Here is a 20,879-nt window from a genome sequence, read left to right on the forward strand (position 1 = left end):
AGGAGAGACACCAGGACTTATCCTTAAGGGGCTCCTACAGTGCCTGGTCACTTCATACAGGTGTACTTCCCAATTCTAACTTCCTGGGACCTGTCTGTGAGGCAGCTGGCTATGCACTGGGTGACATAGTAAGAGTTTATTGTCAACAATGCCCCAAGTAAGGTACTGTATCAAATAACCTGGCCAGCACAAGTAAGGCTGATAAAAAGGCATTTTGCTCTCGTGTATTGCTTTGGTGACCTTCTCAAAGAAGTACACCAGACTGAGTAGGCATAACCTGCCTTGATAAAACAAAAATGGGTTGGGTCCAGTGTCTGGAGGTGTCCTATGTCATTACTGGTCATTTCTATGATAATCATTTCCATTGCTTTGTATATGAGAAAAGTGAGACTTACGAGTCTGTAGTTTAGAGGGTCTCTACACGGCCCACCTTTTCTCAGAGGGTTGATGATTGTAGTTCTGATTAAATAGCAAATCCTGACGGCCTGATGCATTGTGTTTCATGCTATTTAGAAGGCATCCTGTGATATTGTTAGAGCCCATCAATGTAGTATTCTTGGCCTGAGAGAGAACATTCAGAATCTGCCCCCTAGTGACAGCAATCTACTGAAGGAATGCTAAGGGGGTGAGATGGGTAAAGTTAGAGCTGAATTTGTCTACCAGTAGGTTTGCTATATCTTCTGGCTCAGTGTAGGTGGCTCCATTAATAAAGATCTTTGTGCACAAGTATGTATTGCCTTTGAGGTTACAAAGTTAAAGAATGACTTGTGGTAGTCCTTGGCCTGAGAAACCAGATTTACCTCCGATTTGGCATTTGTAGACTTTATCTGTTGTTTGTTTATTTTGAGAGTGCTTTTAACCTACTGGGGGCTACACTTTCTAATTTTTGTCATGATTTTCTTCCTTCTGCTATACCTATTGCTACTGTGATTCCACCAGGGTGATTTTTTTTTCATTTAGTTCTGTATTTGCTCCTGGTAGATACAACTGCCTCTGTGAGGTTAAGATGTTCGTATATGGTTTCTGTGAACAGTTCCTCATAGGCAGAAATGTTCTTTTGGTAACTGGGGGGATTGAAATTTTACAGGTTATCACTTAATAGTAGGATGTTAGCATTAGAGTAGTTCCTGAATGTTCCAGGGTTAACTGGGATTCTGGTTATTTTTACTTTAGTGGAGACCATTTTGTGGTCTGGCCTTACAAGAAAGGACATTACACTAGCAGTTGTGCAGTGCTGTCCCATATTAGTGAAGTCCTTGTCCAATACATTTGCACCCCTGGTCATCTTTTTGACAAACTGTTCCAGGGAGTTTGTGTTTACAAAGTCCAAGAATCTTTGTGCCTGCACGTTTGGTATCATATATGATTCCAGTTAATAGTCAGGTAATTAAAATCACCCATGAATATGGTATTGGGTTGGATGGTGACTGTCTCCAGTAAACTTAAATACATGTAATGATTTTCCTGGGTCATATAGGGATACTTATAGCTTGCAAGGAAGTGGTATAGGATTTTGCCTGTGGTGATTTGAACATGGAAACTCTCGAGTGCATTTTCCTGTTTGACCAGCCTTGAAGTTTATTTATTTTTTATGTAAACAGAGACACTGCCACCTTTAGTCTCTGTCTGTGTAGCAGCTAGTTGAGCTAAATGTGTGAAAGGCATTGCAGCCCTGCACTTCTGGGATGCTTTCCTTGGCTTTAAACTATATCTGTTATCTGCACACGTCTCCACAGTGAGAAAAAAACTTATAGGGATTGGAGTGTCTTGTTTAGACTCCTGGCACTGAGTGCAAACATCTTTAGATTTTCTGGGTTTTGATTTGAGATTTTGGAAGTATTTTCGAGTTGGTATTTCCTAAAAAAAGGCACTATGGAGGAGGACAATGTTTTAGCTAATATTCAAAAGCCTAGAGTGGAGAGGTGCAGACCATCCATGGCAAAGCAGCATGGTCTGTTGACTAGACCCTGCCTTACTGACAAATATCGCACCCCCTTAGAATGACACCAGAAACTAAGCTAATTATGAAGTCAGTCATCTTCTCTTCATATTCTGGCATCATCCTCAGAGAAGGTAAGATGTTGCTCAATGCCAGGCTCATACCAGCTTGGGACACATATTCCGAGAGCTCCATGATGCCTTTCTTCATATAGTGTGGGAAGAAGCTTGGGACACATATTCCGAGAGCTCCATGATGCCTTTCAAAATATAGTGTGGGAAGAAGCTTGGGACACATATTCCGAGAGCTCCATGATACCTTTATTCATATAGTGTGGGAAGAAGCTTGGGACACATATTCCGAGAGCTCCATGATACCTTTATTCATATAGTGTGGGAAGAAGCTTGGGACACATATTCCGAGAGCTCCACGATGCCTTTCTTCATATAGTGTGGGAAGATAAGTGTCAGTCACTCATACCCACATGGACTATGATTGAGCCATACTGGTACTTGTGGTCTTTACACAATGGTTTGGTTGGGGTACTTGGAACCATTTTTGTGTCCTTGTGGTTTGGTTTGCATCGGATTAACAACAACTCTCAGGGTTTATAATTTATTTTGAAGTGTCTTTTGGACATAATATATACACTTGCTGTCATTCTGTCAGTCCCGAAATTATATTGCCCCAATTTACAGTTTTTTAGAATATATTTGAGTATTTTGGATGAGTATGGATTTGGGTCAACTCCTCAAAGGTCTGTCATCTGACACGGATGATATTGGCATATTCGGTTAAGGGACAAAGGTTCCTGGGGATCCCTTGGACAGGGGTGAATCTACGCCAGCTTGCTATGATATGTTTGCTCAATTATCCAAAAGTATGAGGACTATGAGCACTAATGTGTGGAATCTACGCCTATTTAAAGCATACAGGGTGAGTAATATATGTCCTAGAGGACTATGGGCACATATACAACCCTTAGTTTTAGAGATAGACCATGAATTGGATCAACAATGGTTAGCTGTTCAACAACAAGCATCCATGGGGTTTGTAGAGGCCTTATTGGCCTATTATAACAGATATATTGATTCCACCTTGATTGAGGTTACCAAACTGTATGAAGATACCAAGTTGTTCGAGGGGCAGACCTGTTATCAAACCTGCTTACAGCAGTTAAGTCAGGAATTATTGACTTTGGAGGGTCAACTCAGGGACAAGAAAATACATAACTTTAACCGAGATCAAGCAGACCGATAGGGGGAGACTATTTGGACCCCACAAAAGTGTCAAATTTGCTAACACTGGTTCTAAACCCAATAAGAGGAAAAGGTCAAGGTCAATCCTAAAGAAGAATGTGCCTTCTTTTGGTAGCACTTCGGGGGAGGAATCATCCTCCATGACAGATTCAGAAACACCAATAGTTTTGTCTTCTCCCACACCCAAACGCAGCAACTCTGACACCCCTTTAGGGTCAGGGGACATAGGGCAGGGGGGAAACACCACAAGAATAGCCGATGTGGTGACATTATTACAAATCATGACCAACAAGTAATCAAATTTAATAATGTCCTTAACATTTCTTTACATGTTTTAACTCCAACTCAAACAGAATTACTTAATAAAGGATTGAATTTCGTCCCTGCATTTTTTGTTCCTGAGGGTGTTCTTGCTGATGATGTGAATTCTTTTTGCCGCACTCTGAATTTGAAATTGTTTTCTGACCAACATGATCATGAGTCTGATGATTCAACATTTTATTTCCATAGGTCTAATTTTATGCCTCCGATGAACCCCACTGTTCATCTTTTTCTCCATAGAGTTCTCAAAGATCTACATCTTCATTACTCTGATATGGTTAGTAAGTCCCATAATCTCTCAAAGCTACAACAGGAGGCCCTAACACAGCTTAAGTCTAACAAGAACTTGGTCCTTATACTGGCCGACAAAGGGGCTGCTGTAGTGGTAATGGACTGGGCCAATTATGATCAAGAAGCAAAGAGGCAATTGAATAATAAACAACATTATATGCGTATGCCCCTGGACCCTACTGGGGGCTTCAAAAAACAGATTGTTGCCTTTTTGAACTTGACAGTGGAGGAAGGAATCATTACAACCTCTACTTCTAAACATTTGATGGTAAGTGATCCCAAAACCACAATATATATATATATTTGTTACTAAAGGTCCATAATTCACTACAGAACCCTCCTGGTAGGCCTATTGTTTCAGGTAGGTGATCTCTCACTGAGCCATTATAGGTTTATTTGACCCAATATCTCCGCCCTTTACTTAGATATGTTAGGGTCCGTATTCAGAACACAATGGAGTTCCTGCAGATACTGCAAGATACCCAACTCGAGCCAGGTTGGTTGTTATGTACCCTTGATGTGTCTGCCCTGTATACTAATATACCACACTGGACAGGCCTGTTAGCGTTGGAACATTGGCTAACAATTTCAGAACTCTACCCACCAGGTTTTAACACATTTTGTTTTGGGATTAACTGAGAATCTACTAACCAAGAATGTATTCTATTATCAGGATTGTTGTTATCTGCAGATGCAGGGTACCACTGTGGGGGCTTCATTTGCCCCTATATATGCCAATCTTTTTATGGCATATTTGGAAGAACAATTGATTTACGATCCCTTCATAATCTGTATTTGTCCGAGATTGACATTTGGCGTCATTATTTGGACAACTGCTGGTTAGTATGGAGAGCTGATGTTGCATTTTTAAATACATTTTTGGGTTACATCAATAGCAACAAAGAGGGTATTAATTTTACATGCTACTTTGATCTAAACCAGATGATCTTCTTGGATGTGCTGGTCAGTAGGAAACCTGATCACACATTGGACACACAGGTTTACCAGAAATTTCTGGACTATAATGCCTTGTTGCATGCTTCTAGTCACCACCCTCCCCACATTGTACGCAACATACCTAAATCCCAATTTATGAGAATCAAGTGTAATTGCTTGGATTCTAAGACTTATGAACAGCAAAGGCATAACCTGATGGGTAAATTCAGGGCAAGGGGGTACAATTCTGGTACCATTACCATGGCCTGTAGTGAGGTATCTTCATTAGATAGACAGGATCTGATGAGATATAAGGAGAGGACCTCTCCCCAGGACTCGCATATCAGATTTATTACTACTTATGGGCGTAACACACATAACCTTTTACAAGTGATTCAACATAATTGGAAAATCTTGATGAGAGATGTCAGGCTTGTCCATATGTTACCGGAGAGATGCCCTTTTGGTTAAAGGAGAGGTAGAACATTGGGTTCTTTTTTTAGTCATTACAAAACTCGGTTCTTGGATGCTCAGTCACAATGTCAAACAACACTTATGGGGATTCCCCCGGTTGGGTGTTTCCCATGTGGGCACTGTACTCATTGCATCCAGAGGGATAAGACCAAAGAATTCACTAGCAGGAATGCTGGTCAGGTCTATGATATTAAGTTTTTTGCTAATTGCTCTAGTGAATGGTTGGTCTACCTGACCACCTGCTCATGTTCTGCTTTTTATGTAGGACAGACTTTGAGACCTGTGAAACTCCATATTAGTGAACACATTAGTGATATTAAAAACAAAAAAGCAAGTACTGCTTTGTATAAACATGTTCTAAATCATCCTACAGCCAATTTCAGATTTAATGTTATAGACTGAGTCATTGGTAAGAAAGGGAATAAAGTTGGCTGGCACAATATATTAAACTTGAGAGAAAGAAAATGGATTATTAAATTGGGGGGGGTTATTCCCCCATGGGCTAAATGAGCAATTGTGACCAATAATGTTCTCCTCCCAATTAACTGTTGTGTATATATCATGCTGCTATTTGTGGAAGTTTTGTTACACTGAGGAAGGCTATGTAAATGTGTGCCGAAACCGGTCTGTTTATGTCACATTAAATATAATTTTTACAAACCACTTTGGGCTAGCATTACTTTTTCTGAGCAAGGAATATGAAAGAACAGATGCAATAGCAGGGGTTGACTTTGGGAAAACCATTTTTTGGGAGTTGCTGCTAAGAGAAGCATGTAGCCTAATCGTGCTTATATAATTCCCTTCTTGAATTCAATCCTGATTTCTGGACTAAGGAATTTGTTAATTTTCTATGACCAGTCGAACACACTTTTTTCTCCCTCTCTGTTCAATATAGTGCTGTAAGGTGATGGGCCAATACAGATGTAGGAAGCTGTGATGTTTGAATGTAGCTACAGTCTGAAGAAAATGGTTGATAAGGTCCAATATTCGCCTGTTTTGAGCAACTGAATTCAACTTTGCCTTGTTGCAAAGACCCTGGATTTTGTTTTATTACAATTAAGGCCAGGTATGTTTTTGATAGATAGTTTGTGATATAGGTGAGGTTGCTTTTGAAATGTTGTTTAATAGCTACAGAAATGGATGAACAGCAGTAGATGACCATAGTATTAGTATAAAATTGTTTTTTGTTGTTTTTTTTCCACGTTAAGGGGAATCATGATAATGCATGCAGAAGAACCCATTTTTACAGACAATATTCTTTTTTGAGTTAGTATTTAAACAGCCCACTAGTTTTGGGGCCAAGTCCTGCCTAGAGCTGTCAAACAGTTCAAAGACCTTGGCGAGGTCAATAAAGACTGCCCCAGGAAAGTTCCCAATATCCCTGCTCTGTATGACCAAATTACAGATGAGGTGCTTCTACCTGCCAAAACCCAGAAAGAATGCCAAATCAAAGATAATGACCAGATGCATGTGGAATAGATTCTCAAGTATCTTTCACAATGTGGGTAGCAATCAGGTAGGTCAGAAGTCATCAACAGATCTGGGAGTGGAAAATTTCTTGTGGAGGAGAACAGCAACTAGCCAGATTTATAAAGGTTACCAAAAAGCGTACACTATGTGCACACTTTCTGAATTCTACCCTGCCACAATTCTCGTGTTGTCTATACACTCAGAAAGGTTGCACTAACACTTTGTGGTAACCCTTATGAATCCAGACTGTGTTTCTAGATGTTAGGTAACACATTCTGTGTAATTTATACATTAGATATATATATGTAGTAGAGAAATACAGATGTGGTCTAAAAATTCACAGAAAAACCCAGCTTTCTTAATCTATGAGAAGATTATGAAGGCATACAACAACTTATCTAAAGGACCAAGAAAACATTTTTAGTGCACGCATGTAGAAGCGGACCTTAATAATTCATGAAATACTTTTACAAGAGTAATCACTTTCATTAACATTGTTAGGGAATCTGGTAAAATACATCACAACAACTTTAAGCAACAATCCTTATTGTTAGTGAAGTTGAAGACAAGTGGTATAAAACTGTTTAAGAAAAACAAAGTAATTGAATAATACCTGTTCCATCTGGCATACATATCAACATATTTACATTGTCTGATTATTAAATATCTTTTCATTGTTTTAAATAGGTTGAATAGTGAGGTCCACACACCTGCAAATGTATAAATATTCCTGCAATGTAGTCCAACAACATTACCAGCAAGTCCTGCAATACGACATCCAGTAAGTGCACAGTGACACTGAGGGTGGAGACAAGAAGCAGGTGGTGTTGCTCAGCTCACTGGTGAATAATATGGTACCTCTTGATGCATCCATGCCACAGATAATAACTGTCCCCCAGTCTGCTACTGCATATTCTTCTGTCCATGGCTGTGGAATGGTCAGCATGCAAGACAGCTGGTCACAGTTCAGGCATATCCAAATTACTCGGAACATAAAACATTCCTGAGACCACTTCATTGGAAGTTGTGACCACACAAGTCACCAAACCTGTCTGTGTGCATTCTGACATATATAAATGCTGATGCTACTCAGGATCCACCTTAGTGACACATCAGCAGGCTGCAAGGTCTTGTTAACTTAGTTCTATGCCATGACCATTCCCTTGGGGGGCAAATAAAGCATTTGTGTATGTGGTCATCATACTGGTGATGGAAGCTATACATCTGATGGCTCCAGATTGTTGGATGCCCCATCAGGGCGTACATGCAAGCCTCTCTAATTATGCCGGCCCATATGACAGCATTGTTTTCACCTGTGCAAATCTATCTAAAGCTAAAAACACTGCCTCCATGGGACCAAATGGTGTCCCGGGCTGTGTCATATGCGAGCTCCAAAAGGAATTAACCCCACATCTTAATACCCTGTTCAGTCTCAGCCTCTCCACAGGATATGTGCCCATAGAATGGCGCATGGCAATGGTGGTCCCGCTACACAAGGGTGGGACCACAACTGACCCTGGGAACTACCGACCAATAAGCCTGACCAGTCTGATCTGTAAAGCTATGGAGCGAATCATTATGGAACTCATAAATGGAGAGATTGGGAACCTCCAGTCGCTGGCCCCACACAGTTTGGCTTCATCAAGGGCAGATCATGCCTCCTGAACATGGTGGATTTCTTTGAGACAGTTACTCAGGCTATAGATAAGGGAAAGGAGGTACACACGGCTTACCTTGACCTTGCTAAAGCATTTGACACCATTCCTCATTCAGGTATTATTGATAAGCTGGATCGCAAACTGGCTCTCAGACAGATCCCATAAAATAAGAGTAGCGGGATCTATGTCCGAATCCAGACCAGTAATGAGCGGTGTGCCTCAGGGCTCTGTCCTGGTTTGGCATATACTTCTCAGAAGTACAGGCAAGCACGGAAGGGCTGTGGCCGACTAAGTTTGTGGATGACTGCAAACTGGGTGCTATAATAGAGTCTCCGGCCGACATGGAGATCCTCCAGAAGGGCCTAAATGAGACTGATGCATGGTGGCAAAACCATGGTCTCAAGCTAAATGCAAAAAAATGCATAGTAATCCCCTTTGGAAAAAACAGAGTACCCACAAACTACAACATAGGAGGTATCCCCTGAAATCTGAAGAAGAAATAAGGGATCTAGGGACCCAAGTAGCTAGTCAGCTTTCCTTTGATAACCATGTTGCCAAAGTGGTTAGAAAATCCTTCTATATGACCCATCTGATCACAAAAGGGTTCACATCAAGATCTAAGGATGTAATGGTGCCCCTCTACTCTTCCCTCATCAGACCCATTACTGAGTACAATGCACCAATTGGAATGTGCCTGGTTAGACATCTCCAGCAGCTGGAGAGACCACAGAGGTACCTAACCAAGAGGATTACTGGCCTTAAACAGTTGCCCTATGCAGCACGATTGAAAAAGCTAAAACTGTTCTCTGTTGCATACCGCCTTCTCAGAGGCAATCTCTGTCTAACGTACAGAGCCATGTCCAACCCAGAATTGTTGAACATGCTCCATCTTAGCAAAACCAAATCTACTTGAGCTACATGCTCTAGGGATATGAACCTCAACACAACAATGAATAGAACATGCTGGAAGGATAGATTCCCTTCGCAGACTTCCCTTACTATGGAACAGGGTCCCGATCTACATAAGACAGAGCCCCTCACTATCACTCTTCAAGAGGAACCTTGATGAGTGGATGGGTAACAGAAAGTTCACACCGGGGATCACACCAACAGCACTACTAGATAAGGGCCAAGGGTACTAGATGCTAGTACAAGGGTCTAGGGAACTACTAAAGGGGAGGTGAATACCGCACAATGTGGCTGGGCTAATATATGCCTTTGGGCAGATAGCTCAGTACCAACCTATGAACCTATGATGATTGCCCTGCTTACCCCCCAGCCTGAATGTGTAAGGAGAGGTCTGAAACCTAACATAGATAATCCATACATTTTATTGTATAGACTACATTTCACAATGCATAATTTAATACTGTGCTCTCTGTATTGTGGCCCATTGTTTTAGACCACAGGTTGCCTCTGCTGGAATGCTTACACACTCCTCAGCCTCACATGTGGTCTTGCTGCTGCTTATTCCTCTTTTGACTCGCTGCCCTGTTCCTCATCTGCTGCTCCAGCAGGTATGGCAGGCTAAGCTGTGATGGTTTCCTGCTGCTGAAGATGTTCCCACTCAACCGTTTCATGAAACATAGCAAAGTTCTTGGGTAAATACTGCAGTGTCCCACTGGATGCATCTAGGCAGCAGAAGCATGCCTTAAGTTGAACACCTACTCTGCAATGTTCCATGTCTCTGTGTGCATAGTTTTGTATGCCATATCTGCCATAGCATGAGGGTTGTGGACAGGAGTCATCATCCATGGTTCTGATGCATATCTAATGCTTACTGCAACCTGCAACAAAAACATAATTATATGTGGCCTGCTAACATATTGAATGGCTATTGCATATAGCAGGCTTTGTACTCACCTACATGTATACCTATCGAGGAGATGAGACTGTGGAAAGTCACTTCTTATAAAACACTGTTACAGGTTGGACATGTGCCAACTATAGGAATCAACTTGCATGGCACACAGACATACTATAGTTGATAACCTGTTTATAGTAATCCCACTGGAAGTTAAAGGAGTGGAAGCCTTTCCTACCGATATATCTACTGCACCATGGACCAGGCAGGGCCATGATAGCAATGTGTGAAATCACTAGCTCCCAGAACTCAGCAAGATGAGAAATATATAAAACTGCCTGCATAGTACTAGTTGTGTCCTTCACTATCCTTGGGAACAATGTATGCTCTTGTATATGCAGTAGAACAATGCTGAGGTATTTCTAGCATGTCCCTATAGGTTAGTGAAAGGTCACTATAGCTAGGATGGTTAAAGCTGAAAATGTCTTTAGTGTCCATTTCACTGAGCTGTTTGTACATCTGCCACAATTCAACAAGCTCCCATATAGTATCCCTGTCTACAAAGAAGTGGTCCACAATGCCCTGGTCAGCTAAATGCTGGAACCTTAGCCACTAGTGCTACCATCTGTGTTGGTTTGGAAGGATAAAGTGAGCCACACCACGGGCACTGGTTTCAGGAGCTGCCACTAACACCTACTGTTCTACTGTAATTGCTGCTGTCATATACATTGTATAGACCTGTACACAGGCCATCATCGCCGTTTAGAGAAGGTAATAGCTACAGGGCTGCATGTCTGATTTATATGTTTCTGCATCAATCTGCCATCCTTGATGGCATTGTTTGCATATTTGCTGTCCTTCACTTACATCTGTTGTTTCATTTCCACATCATTATGCACTCATTCACATATGACTATTCATGCCACATCTGTCTCTGAAATAAGCCTTCCCTGCATGTTATCACATGCCATGTTGTTTCATGCAGTACAATGCACTGTAACTGAATACCGGAGGTAAATGTTATGAAGAAAACATTTTTTGACAAAACTGTAAAATGGAAATAGTGCAGATGGTGTAAGCAAAGCAGCCACCAGATTCAATAGTGCAAGGTACTGCCCAGCACATTTGAAAAGTACTCCATTACTAAAATGTGCCCCTCCCCCTTTTTTCTTTTTTTGAACTGCGTGTAAATTGCATATTTCAAATATTCATAAAGAACATGTTTATTTATCCTTCCACTTCAACTGTTTGTTACTTATGGCATTTTTTTCACACAGGTTCTGGGTGCAAATCACACTTTTTGATCACTGTAATATCCCAGTAAACAAACTTAAAGAAAAAGTATTTTGGCTTTTCCCGGTTAGGGGTTGCCACAGTGGATCACTGGTCTGTTATTGATTGGCAGTGGATTTTTATAGTGTCGAGTTGCCAGCATGGCGCCCAACCTTCAAAGAAGGCACACACATACTCACACATCTACTTGCATGTTTTTTTTAAAGTTCAGTCAACCACAAGGAGGACATGCAGACTCCGCACAGAAGGTGCTTCAGCCGAGAATCGAACCGAAGAACCTCCTACTGTGAGACGACAACGCTAAATGCTCCACCACCATGGCCAGTAAACAAACTTAAATAAAATAAATAAAATAAAATGTTCCAGTTATAAGTGTAATATTTAAACCCTTAATAAGAACCTTTAGTTCCCATAAACCATGCTATAAGCTGTTTAGTTGTCTATCGGTAAGACTAGTTGTTTCTGTTTCACCATATTTTATGTAAAAATGTTATTTCACTATAAGTGTTCTTTTATTTAACTTAAATAGATTGTTCAGAAATTATCCTTTTCGCTCACAGGCCAACTCTGGTGATTACATATTTTTTATATTGTGTACCACATTCAGCCAACAGTTAGTCTGTCAGATGCTGGTGTTTGAGTAAGCAGCTGTTTTGACTTGAATAGTAGTCCTTGGTCATCATTTGTTTTTTACCGTGCATTATGTTTATAAGCAGCATTGGTTTGGAAACTGTTATTGTTTTTAAATCAACATCTGCCTTATATTGTGCCTTTTGCTGACTCAGTGAAATTAATTGCACTATATTTTTCCTATGTGGCAGGCATTCGGGTCTATATTAGAACACTGAAGTTTCAAAACTTCGAATGTTCTAATATCAAACCCGATTCAGTGAAAGCTGAAAATATCGAAGCAACAGAAAACCGAATTTTTTCCTAGGGAAAGAATTTGGTTGTCCATTTCTGTTGCTTCAGTATTTTCAGCGCTGTGGTGGAAAATTTTGGGTCGGGTTCAGGTAAGTGTGTGACTGAGTGTGGGTTAGGTTAGTTAGGGTTAGGCTGCGGGTTAGGTATGTGTGCGATTATATAGACGTAAGGGTTAAGGTGAATTAGGTGAGTTAGGGTTAGGGCATGGGCTAGGTATGTGTGCGATTGTGTGGATGTGAGGATTAGGGCGGGTTAGGTGAGTTAGGGTTATGGCGCGTGTCAGGTAAATGTGCGATTGTGTGGACGTCAGGGTTAGGGCAGGGTAGGTGAGTTAGGATTAGGGCGTGGGTGAGGTGAGTGTGCAATAGTGATGGACCGTAGGGTTAGGGTTTGGGTTAAGGTAAGTGGATAGTTAGTGGTGTGTGTATAATTTAGTGTAGGGTTAGGTGAAAGATTTTAGGTGTATGTGTGTGGATTGCTGTTTGTTTGGTGTGCTTGTGTTGTGTGTATGTGTTTTGGAACAGCAAATATTTTCCATAGGACAAAAATTTGCTGTTCAGGCATTCAATTGCTTTTCTCTGTTGCACTTGTAACTGTTCTTGTTTAAGGTCACATAAGGAACCTGAAATTCTTAAGACTCCATACTAATTAACATGGCTCCCCTCCATCAGCCTCCTGTGCTTTTCACTTCAGTAATCTCCAGTGTTGCTCACACGTCACTCTTAGTCTAACACTTAAGTACTGCCCTAGCTTCTTCCTTAGCCAGCTTATTATCACTAGAAGCTTTGAGGCAGTGGGGTAACTGCCTCTTGTTTAATGGCAACAAACTCCTTCTATCATATGTTCATTCTACGTCAGAGAAATAACAATTTAGAGGATAATCCCTCCATATCATCTAGTGCCAGTAAAAAGCATCACAACACCACAATTACATATACTGAGATGCTTAAAAAGATTTGCCCAAGTCTTGCAGGCACTCAACTATTAAGCCACAGCCACCTAGAAACACTTTGATAATTTTAGCCAAAAATACACCTGTTTCTAATATTTATTTATTATCTGACTGATTTGCATTTTTTGATTAGGAATAAGCCAACTGAGCTAAAAGCACCTTTCAGCAGAGACCTGGAGAGGAAAAAAGCTTCACAGTTATACAAACTAGGCAACAAAATAACCAACTGCGCATGGGCATTCTCGAATACATATACAAAACAATTCCAAAATACATACATACATGAATAGAAAGCATCAGTGATGGTGGTTACAAATTAATACAGGTATAGAGACAGTATATGGCACCAGTTACATATAAGGCTAAGAATGCAGATTGTATAGTGATTAACGAAGGAAGGGAGGAAAAAAGCATAATGTGGAGCAGTTGAGGCTATTCTACATAGAGATGAAATTCATGTGAAAGGACAGGTCTGAGTGGAAATTAGTTAAGAGTTGTAGATTAGTATTAATCAATATTCTACCTTTACCAAGAACAATGCCTAAATTCACAGATTAAATGATAGGTTTGAATAACTGACTAGTAAACTGACATCATTCTGGGAATATAGTCTGATGAGAAAGCCAACAGTTCATCTTGATTTGCTAAGGATGGCATGCACTTTTTAACCTGCATCTTTAGCATAATGGCAAACATTTTGATGCATCTGTACTGCCTTTTCAGGTTCATAGGTTGGTACAAGGCTCTCAGACCTAGGGCCTATACAAGCCTAGCCATAACAATTCCCTAGATATTTCTTCCCACAATATTTACTTCCCTGGACCCTTGTCTAGAAGGGCAACTGACGTGATCTCCGGGGTGAATTTACTATCTCCCATCCAATCGTCAAGGTTCTTTTTGAAGAGGGCCAAGGAGGCGCTCTGCTTGACATGTAAGGGCAGTCAATTCCAGAGTATGGGGAGTCTCTGGGTTAGAAACCTAGCCCTCCAACATGTTTTGTTCATTGTGATGACAAGGTTTAGATCCCTGGAGTGTGTGGGTCTGAGGTATTGGGATTTCTTTAAGTGGAGCATATCCAGAACATCAGGGATTGACATGGCCTTGTATGTTAAGCAGAGATCGCCTCTGAGAAGACGATATGCCATAGAGTATAGCTGGAGGTTTTTTTAGATGGTCAGCATAGGGCATCTGCTTTTAGCCTGTGATTTTTTTAGTGATGTATTTCTGTGGCCTTTCCAGCTGTTGCAGATGTCTTGTGAGGTACATACCAAATGGGGCATTGTACTCCATACTAGTTCTAATGAGGGATGATTACAGTGGGACAATGGCCTCCGTTTTTGTGGATGAAAAACCCTTAGTGATGAGGTGTGCCACATAGAAGGATTTCCTGACTGTTGTGGCGATGTGGTTATCGAAGGTGAGGCCACTGTCCACCTGTGTCCCCAAGTCTCGCATCACACTTTCGGTGTTTAGTGTACTGCCACCTATGTGGTAATTCATGGGTACATGTTTTTTTCCCAAAGGGGATAACTATACATTTCTTGGCATTAAGCTTGAGCCCATGGTTCTGGCACCAAGCATCTGTTTCTGTAAGGCCATTTTGTAGAATATCCACATAATTTGGGGATTCAATAATGGCTCCCAGTTTGCAGTCATCTGCAAACTTTGTTAGCCAGAGTCCCTTAGTGTTTGCTTGTACTTGTCTGGAGCTGGATTTGAAGTTAGCTACTTTTACATTCTCGGTTCTGTAAGCAAGCCAGTTGGCAACCCATCGAGTGATGTAGGGATTTATGCCCAGCTTATTAAGTTTATCTATGATTCCAGAGTGGGGGATGGTTCTGAAGGCCTTAGCAAGGCCCAGATAGGCTGTGTGGACTGCCTTACCCTCGTTCACAGCTCTGGAGACTGATTCAAAGAAGTCAATCAGGTTCAGGAGACAAGATCGGCCCTTCACGAACCCAAACTGGGTGGGGACCAGTGTTTGAAGGTTGGCAATGTCTTTGTTTATAAGTTCCATGATGATGCGTTCCATGCCCTTGCAGATCAGGCTTGTCAGACTGATGGGACAGTAGTTCCCGGGATCCAAGGTGGATCCCTCCTTGTGGAGTGGGATAACTGTAGCTGTGTGCCACTCAGTGGGCATGAAGCCTGAAGTGAGGCTATGATTAAACATGACACTTAGGTGAGGGGCCAGTTCATTTTGTAGTTCATGTAGTACACACCCCGGGATGTCATCTGGTCCCATGGATGCTGCATTCTTTGCTTTGTAGAGTGCGGTTTCTACCTGTATGACCGTGATTACCGGAATTTGGCAATCTTTTGGTATTGAGATGGGCCATTTAGGGGGTGAGGGGGCGTGAAGTTGGCACTAAATCGATCTGCCAGGATATTGGCAATATCCTTGGGATCAGTATATTTAATGCCATTCTGTTGTAGCTCAGAGCAGATCTGAGTATTGCCATTTAGATTCTTGACATAACTATAGAATGCCTTATGGTGGTCTTTGGAATCATTGGCAATTTTTTTTTCGTAACTAGCTTTGGAGGATTTTATGAGGGATCTCAGTTTCTTGCTGAGGCTGGTAAGGGAGATTTTTGCATACTGGGATTTTCCTCTTTTCTGCAACAGTTTCTTCCTTCTGTTGTATAGTTTGTTTATGGCAGGAGACCACCAGATTGGCTTCCTTTTTTTGAAGAAGAGCATCTTGGTTCTATTTGGGATGGCACCAGTCATGCACGAGTAGATGTACTCATACAGTGCCATAGTGTAGGATTCAGTAGTCGAACTTTCAGCTCCCATCTGCATGGGTGTCAGGAAGTTTGTCACTTCTGACTTGAGTATCATGAAATTGGCTTTGGACAATTTTTTTACGGAGGTTTCCTTACTGGGGATGGGGGTGGGATGTGGATGTCAAGGGCGATTAGCTTATGGTCAGACCTGACCAATGAGGGGGTGACCACTGGTGTAGAGCATCTATCTCCCATGTTGGTAAAGACCAGTTCTAGGATATTGGAGCCCCTGATGGGATAATGGATTAATTGATCCAGGGCATTGGAATTTATGAATTCCAAGAACCATTGGGAAAAGGTGTTGGTATCCGAGTAGTTTTCCCAGTTAATGGCAGGGTAGTTGAAATCACCCAATATTAGGATGTTTGGTTGTATCTTAATATTTTCCAGTATGTTTAGAAAGGTGTAGTGAGAATCTTGGGGCATGGTGGGTGATCTGTAGCAAGCTACAGTTTGGATTGCAGTCTTACCTAGTGTTAGTTGCGCCTGGAGAATTTCAGATGCATTGTGTTGGGCAACTAGCTTGGAGGTGTGAATATCCTTGGTGAATATGGACACTCCTCCACCTTTAGTGTTTCAGTCTTGGTTTGGTGGCCGAAAAGTGTGGTAAGAGTTGCAGCCTGGTATTGCAGGGGTGCTCTCTGCAGCCTTGAACCAGATCTCAGTTACTGCACAGATATTGATGTTCTCCATTTTTAGGAGTGCCTCCAGAGAGTGCATTTTGAGGTTTAGACTTCTTGCATTGAGTAGCATTACCTTCAGATATTGCATGCTTGTATCTGTTACAGTAGTGATTTTGTCCTTTGAACCTTGCCTAAAAAAGGCACTATAGGGGTGGCAAGAGCTTTAGCCAGTAACCGGAACCCCATGGGTGACAGGTGCAGACCATCTCTGGCAAAGCATCATGGTTTGTTGATCATGTCATCCCAGGCAGACAGATACTGGATCCCCTTTGAATGACACCAGAAGCTTAGCCAATTGTTGAAGTCCATCATTTGTCCTTATACTGTGGTATCATTCTGGGCAAAGGCAGAATGCTACTCAGGGCTAGGGTCATACCTGCCTGGGCCACATGATCCGAGAGCTCTTCCATGTCTCTTTTCATGTAGTCCAGGGAGGTACGTCTCAAGTCATTCACTCCAACATGAACAATGACAGAGTCGTATTTGTACTTGTTGTGGAGTGACTTGAATGCGTGCATTATATGGCATATCCTGGCACCCGACAGGCAGCTGACTGTAATTTTCTCCTTGTTCAGCCTGGTGAGTGGGACATCAGTGTGCCTGACTATAGAGTCACCTATGACTAAAGTGTTGGGTACGTTGTCTTGCCTTAGGGGTTGTTGTTGGGTGGCACACTGATATTGTGAGCTATGTGTTACTTTGGTTGTGACTGGTGTTTGTTTGCATTTCAGCTTCAGAGGTCCTTGTTGCTTGGGCAGGTTAATCTTAAGGGCCTCTGCATATGTGGGTTTAGTGTTGCTATGTATGGGTGTTGATGGTGTGGGTTTTGAAGGGCTATGTGTTTCTTGAGGTGTAGTGCAGGTGTTAACCTTCTCCTCTTGACTGTCTAGCACAATCTTGGCTGGAGAGAGCTTTGCATCCAGTTTGGCTATGTAAGTGCATCTCTCACAGGTTGTAGTGTTGGGTGGAAGAAGGAGAGGGTTGTCTGTATATGAGGCAGTTGCTGCATTGCCCCAGTATGCCCAGATTCACCAGGTGGACAGGAGAAATCACCGGAAGCTGACCCTTGGACATGCCTGTTTAGGTGCTTTTTTTTGTAAAGTACAAGAGCTGTTTTAACTTACCTTTGCAAGGTACTTTGCAATTATAGGCTGTTTAGTGCCTATGATTAATTTCTCCTTATTAACAAGGTGAGTTGAGTGCTTGTGTCAGTTTAGGGCTTCCTAGTGCTTTCCATCAGGTTCTAGAGCAAGTGCTAGTCACAGGGGTTCCGATTTTAGTGCTACTACTGAGAAATCAGCTAGTTCTAAGGGAAAATTTGAAGAGCAGACTTTCTGGCACCTGGAATCATTTAACCATAGCCCTGCGGTGCTGCACAATATGAAAAATGCACAAACACACGCATTTTTAAGCCAGAAAGTTGAAAGGGATAGAAATCAGCCCCAAATGGCTAATAAAATCACAATTTCAGAGCTGGAAACCACTCCTCTAGCGTTAGGCAGTACAATGCTCACCACTCCCACTGGTAAGCAGTAGGACTTCCCTCTACCACAGCAAGGTCTGGATAGCTCTGAACACAGAAAATAAAGTCCTGAAACCAACAAGGCCTGGAATCTGGACTATACTAGCTAGGAAAGGCGGGAAACAAGCAAACAAGATAGTATTTTTTTGGGGAGGTTGGTTTTTTTGTTAAAACAGGCTAAACAATGCAATAATACAGTAAATGAACACAGAAAAGGCTAACACACTTGAGTGTGTAGCACTAAACAGTAAATGCAATTAAAATTCTACAAAATTAGCAATTTAAAACATTTTAAATGAAGCAAGACAATTGTACAACTGAAAAACGATTTAAGAGGCAGTAATACAGTAGAATAAGTAGCTAGTCTACATATACAGAAAAATCTATATATACATAAAAGCAGCTAAAACACACTAAAACAATTCAGATGCAATGCAACCTAGAGCACTTGAGCTGTAGCAATATTAAGGCAAATACAGTTTTAATAAATGCACTAAAATATACTCTATATTTCCAAAATATTTGAGAAGCACAGTCAGAACACAAGGAGATTAATGCAATTGTTTTTTTAAGAAAGGGAGAAAGGAGGAACAGAAGGAAAGAAACTAAGTGGGTTGGCCTTCTCAGATGTTCTCTCTGTATTAGGTAGAATGAACTAATGACACTAGACTGGGCATGCTACAACTTATGGACATTTCTATGTAGCAAACTGTAGTTTATGAAACATCAAGGCTAAATTGCTTAAACACAAAAAGTCAGAAATCATAACATTCTTTACCACAAAAGGCATCTGCATTTATTCAGTTACTGAAAGTTTTTTTTCCAGTGCAGCTGCTTCACTCTCCCTCTGATACCATGTTTCAGCACCTGACAATTATTCAGGCTTGTATGTGTAATTTAATTGATCCCCATCATGTCACGTCAAATCTTGTCCAAAACTTGCTACAGTCCTAGTGACACTCAAGAACAAATATGACATTAATGCCCAAAGACTTACCCCCATCTATAGCCCCTTCTGAGAAAGTAGAAAACCTGATTCAGATGGAAAAGTTAATTACTGAGCCAAATGTGCTTCTTATGGGAGATTTTAACTGCATCTTTATCAGCTGTGTAACATATACAGCTACCACCAACAACATTTCTATGAGGAGAACATAAAACAAATTGAATTTATTATAAAGTTAGGGGTACCTCCTCTACTAAAAAATGTGAGAAGCCCACAACAGTCTGTCTGCACCCCTTCCTTAACTTATGTAAAGTAAAAGTCAAAAGATTGTGGCTAACTAAGTTTAGTGATGGCTATAAATTAGGCACTGATGTCAAATCTGGTTCTCACTCAAATTCTTCCACAAGGACCATATCAGACCAATGCTTGATGTATTACACTTGGACATTCTTTAGTGCCAAGAAATGCAGTGCAGTGCAGTTATAGTTGAGAATTCCAGTGCCCTACCTAATATGATATATACAGTTGTTAGAGATCCGGTTAGTTAGATTAATAAGCTTTCCTTCAACCACCATTTCTCAGGCATGGTTAGAAAACATTGTTTTGCACAACTAATCCTTTGAGGTATTTCTTCTAAAGAAACCACAGTTCTACTTATTCATCCCTTATTGGATCTATCATGGCATTTAATGCCTAATTTAGTATATACTCCTTCAAAGATTCCTCACCAAGAAAATCACAGGACTAAGCTACTTAACATATCCAGAAAGATTTATAGTACTGTTCCCAAGTGGAGAATACCATTCAGGCTAAAGCTACATGCCAGCCTGTCCCATGTAGAAGAACCCTGTACTTTGGCATCATGATATGCAATCTCCTCCACAATAGGGTTACCACCTGTCCCACTTTGCAAGGGACAGTCCTTCTTTGGGCAGTTGTGTCCTGCAAAAAAAATTGTAAAAATGGCAAATGTCCTAAGATTTTAGAGCAAAATTATTTCCTATATTTCATGTAAGAGTTACATAAAACAGTTATTCTGTATCTGAAACACCTAAATGTTATAAGAAACAGAATAAGCAACAAAAATGCTACAAGAATAAGCTTTTATTTAGGCAAAAAAGTGAAGTTCTGTCCTTTGTACTGGCCATGGGTATGTTTTGGCATGCAAAATCTGACGTTTGTTCCAAAATGTCCCACTTTGGGCATTTGAAAAGGTGGCATCCCTACTCCACAAGGAAGCCTTCCCATACTTCGCCAGAAACACTGCCCCCCCAAAACCCTGAGATGACTCTGACTGTACATCAAACAGCATTATCAATTAAAAAGTATGCATTACATTATATGCCGTCTGTCCTTGCTACAAAAAAAAAAAATGAATCAATCGTCAAACACGTGTGACAAACTGCCTTTCTCTAAAGAATATGCAGTATAACTCTTTATGAAAGTAAAATGTAAATGCCACAACACACGCAACATCACTTAGCATACCTGTGCTTCAGCTACACTAACATTCTTTTATAAAATTCCCTCCTCTAAATCACATTATTTGCCACGTCACAGGGTGAGTTTCCATCTTGTACATAATGTGGAACTTTCTTATCGGTCAAGTCTATGTTAA

The sequence above is a fragment of the Protopterus annectens genome, chromosome 1.part1 (assembly GCF_019279795.1).
Source record: "Protopterus annectens isolate FY-2018-M chromosome 1.part1, PAN1.0, whole genome shotgun sequence".
NCBI classification, from domain to species: domain Eukaryota; kingdom Metazoa; phylum Chordata; order Ceratodontiformes; family Protopteridae; genus Protopterus; species Protopterus annectens.